The sequence below is a fragment of the Belonocnema kinseyi genome, chromosome 1 (assembly GCF_010883055.1).
Source record: "Belonocnema kinseyi isolate 2016_QV_RU_SX_M_011 chromosome 1, B_treatae_v1, whole genome shotgun sequence".
NCBI classification, from domain to species: Eukaryota; Metazoa; Arthropoda; class Insecta; order Hymenoptera; family Cynipidae; genus Belonocnema; species Belonocnema kinseyi.
In genome coordinates, this window is record NC_046657.1 from 107,106,559 (window position 1) to 107,110,946 (window position 4,388).

Genomic DNA, 4,388 nt, shown 5'->3' on the forward strand with positions numbered 1-4,388 from the left:
ATAATACCTGTGCATTTTTTAATAAATAAATAACAACAATTTCCAACGAAAAATATACACATAATCTATTATTGCCCAAGTATTATAAATATAAATTATAAATTTTCTTTCAAAACTATTTTTTTAAATAAAAAATACCAATTTCCGCCAAAAAACACTAGCATAATACCAAATTGTTAAAAGGTTCAAAATGTAATTCATTATAATGATTTTTGTTTTATAAAACGGTTTCCTGTGAAAAAAGTTAATATAATCAAAGACTGTGACAAAATTTCAAATCTTGATTAAACATAAATGATTTTTGTTTTTAAATGCCAGTTTTTGGCAGGAAGGTGCTTCCACTTTACCCTTTAAAATAATTTTTTTTTTCATGGTGTAAGGTCAGGTAGTAAATGAGACTTCCGTACTTACTTATTATTTTGTTTAATGCAGGAAAAAGCAGCATCATTGACATAATTCAAACAAACAAAAAAATTGTATGGATATTCAGAACTTATGAAAAATAATACAAAAATAAATAACGAGTACAAAAAATGAATGAAAAAAATTGTCGAAAATATATATTACTATCTAATTTCAACATTTTCTAAATTTTAAGTAGCGATCAGATTTTTAATTGACAAAAAATAAAATACCGAATTTAAAAATATTCGAAACTAAAATTCACCGAATTCGAGACCGACTTATAAAATAATTGAATGATCAAATTCCCACGAATTTTTTTATTCCAAAAATTTGGAACTGTTGAACATAGTTAATTGATTGTTAATTTATGAGCTTTTCATAAAACTATAAATAAGGAAAAGATTTGAACTGATCATCAATTAATAATTTATTAAATATTTTCGGCCATTTTTAATGTTGTCAAACTTAAATTTCAGGAATAGAATAATTTATGGAAATTTAACAATTCATTTAGTTTATAATTAGGCAATTTTATAATTCGGTCAATTTATAATTTGTTAATTTACATTTTCAGTAATTTTTTTCGCTAATTTGCGGTTTTGTTATTCATTTCTTCGTTATTTTGTATTAGTCCCAGATATTCAAACACTTTTAAATATATTAAGTAGCGAACTCTTAAATGTGATATTTTTTAACCATTAGACTTTGTAACGAAGGTAAAATATTTTAACATTTGTGTAGTCACTCTTAAAGAAAGACCATTAAAAAATATTTTTTTATCTTGGGTAACACTCCAATTAATCAAAAATTATTATTCTAAGTGTTATAATAAATCCATTTTAAAAGATGTTTAAGACTGTTAGAAGTCGGAAAGGAATCAAGAAATATTTAATACATTTTCGAAAATGTTCCCCAGTTTTCAAATATTCCTAATCTATTTAAAACGTCTTAAATTCCTGAAATTATTTTTAAATGACACGAATTTTTCTCAATATTTTCAAATATCATTCAAAATTTTAAAAAGTTACCTTATAATCGTCTAAATTTTCCCAGTTAAGGAAATTCATTTATTGTCTTGAAAACTTTCGAAATTATTTTAAAGATCCTAAGGTTTAGTTTTGAAATTTTTAAAGATCTTCATTTCTAAAAATCTTTTAAAGTTTAAAACTCATTTTGAATCTCTTCAATTCAACTAAATATTTCTTGAATTTACTCGAATCTTTATTCGTTTTTATTTTGTAATCTTACCAAATTGACATATTTTGCTTTAAAATCTTCTATATTCTTTTTAGAAATTTAATGAAATCTTTTGTTATGTTTAAAAACCTTTTTCATTTTCTCTTAAAGTTCTTTTTTTTAATTTTCACGTGAATATAAGGAAAATTCTCTTTTTTGTGATTTGTCGGACCTTATAAACCTTCTAATATCTAAAAATTATTTACATTTTTCGTGAATTTTTTATTCATTCTGCAAAATTTTTAAAATTGCCTTAAAATCTTTCAGATTCTTCTTTGAATATTTTTTAAATCTTGTACAATCTTTTTAAATATCTATTCAAATTAATTTTACGAAGTAAAAAATTATTTTAATTTTTCATAGAAACCTGAAAAAATGTCTTTCATTTTATCTCTTAAACTTATTCATATCTTTTCTAAAATTATGTAATATGACAAAGTTGCAAAATTTTGCTTTAACCCTTAACTGGCACAACTCCTTTTTGTTACGTAAATGGCACAACGGGTGTTTTGACCCCACGTTTTCAAACATGTCCCGCGCAGCCGGTATTGAATATTTTTGCCCACAAAAATTATTTAATGTAGTTTAAGATATATGTTTCAAAATGGCATCGGCTTTGTAGTCATTAGTTTAATCTAAGTTAGTTAAAGAAAAATTCCGAAATAAAATGACAAGAAGTAAGTTTTTTTATTAAAAAATTCATAATTCACGTAATTTTTAATATTTTTGACTAAAAATTTAGAGTTATACTCTCGAGATATTACACTTAGACAAAAATTACTGCATAATTAATGCTTCCAAAAAAGAGATTTATTTTGCAAAATGAAAACTCGATTTTATGGTCAAATAAAACACCATATTTTTCCATGTTCAAATCAATTTATTTTCATTTTAATACACAAAAATAGTTATTAAAAAATAAATAATACAAAAGTAACATAAAAAACAGTTTTTCAAAGTTATAATTACTTTTCCAAACCTACACAGTCGCTGCAAAGGCTTGCGCGGTGCTCATGGCACATCGGGTAATAAAAAAAAATTATTTCACTTTAGATGATAAACTCACATTGAAAATTGAGCGAAAATCACTAATATCAATGGCAAATATTTTTGTTGAAAATCACTTTTTTTGCTCACTGACGGCACAACGGGTAAATAAAACCCCACAGTTTTACAAGGTCTACTTTGAGCGGGTGCCTAACGTATGCTGACCTTTGCCGCTCTGTGGTAACTCACTTTACCTTCAGATAGTGATGTCAATTACGGGTAAAAGTCGACACGTGGTCCATTTTCTCGAATTTAGTACAGTTAATTCGAGCTCAAATATTCGTCGGTGTATTTTTTACCCATAGTGTCAGTTAAGGGTTAAAGTCTTTCAAACACTTTTAAACATTTTTTGGAAATAATTCAAAATGTTTTATGACCTTTTTTTCAATTTTCTCTTGAAATTCCTTACAAAACAATAATTTAAAAATATCCCATAAATCTTAAGATCTTTTTTCATTTTCCTGCCACTGTGAAAAAATTCAGTTCACCAAAAAATGTTATAAATCCTGAAATATTAAATAAAATTGTCTCAAAGTCTTCAGTATTTTTTTACCCCACATTTTAAACTCTTAAAAACTTAAAATTAGTCTTTTAAAATAAAATCTAAACCATTTCTCCGTGGAACGATACACATCGGCATAATTAATGAAAATAATTCAATAAAAAATAATAACAACGAAACAATACTAGAAAAATCCACCGTATCATTTTCACAATAATTATTTAAATAAACCGTTTTCTTGATACATTTTTAAGAGTTTGCAAATGCGTTTAATGAAAAAAAAGACATAAACGTCAAAAGAACTATAACAAAGTTACTATTGGCGCCGCCGCATGGCTGTTTTCAGCACATGAACAATTTTCGACTCTTCGTGGCAGGAGGCTAGGTTTGGTGTACAATGTTAATGTAACCTAAAAATGTTAACCATTATTAACCTTTAAAATCTAATGTTTTTTTTTCGATTTCCCGTAGAAAATCTTAATACAACCTGAAACTGTTTAAAAACTGGAAACCTTCTTAAAACTATAAAGATTTTTGTTTTAAAACACAAATTTTTGGAGTAAAACGCGATGATAATTTAAAATTGTTGAAAATTGTCAACTGCCCTAAAAATATTTGTTTTTAAATTTAAATGCCCATTTCTGACGAAAAACGCAAAAGAAATACCAAATTTTTAAAAGATTGGATATCTTATCTGAAATATTTTTTTTCGGGAAAGGCTAACATAACCTAAAATTATTGAAACTTAAAAACCTTTGAAACCTTAATGATTTTTGTTTTAAAACCCGATTTCTTTTGAAAAACGTCAGTATAGCCTGTAATTTATATGAAATAATTATAAACCTTGTTACAGCAATTATGTTTTTGTTTAAAAACAATATTTTTCTGTTAAACGCTAGTAAACTAAAATTGTTCAAATTTGACATTTTTTAAAAACAAAATTAAAAAATTGAAAATACCACTTCCGACCTAAAACACTAAGATAATACATTATTGTTAAAATTAATGTTGAAATTACGAGGATTTTTCTTGAAAAAAAGTTATTTTACTGTAAAATGCTAAAAACGGTACCTACTATTGTTAAAATGTTATGAACTTTTAAAATATAATTATTTTCATTTTAAAAAACCTACCTGAAACTGTTAAATATTATAAGCCTTTAAAATCTAATGATTTGTGTTTTCAAATGTAAATTTCC

The 4,388-nt window shown here is 25.1% G+C and overlaps 1 protein-coding gene across 1 annotated transcript in view; it reads left to right on the forward strand.

Moving 5' to 3' along the window:
• Window positions 1–4,388, forward strand: part of LOC117167524 (transmembrane protein 53) — a 48,301-nt gene that overhangs the window by 38,676 nt on the left and 5,237 nt on the right. The gene's annotated exons all lie outside the window — the stretch shown is intronic.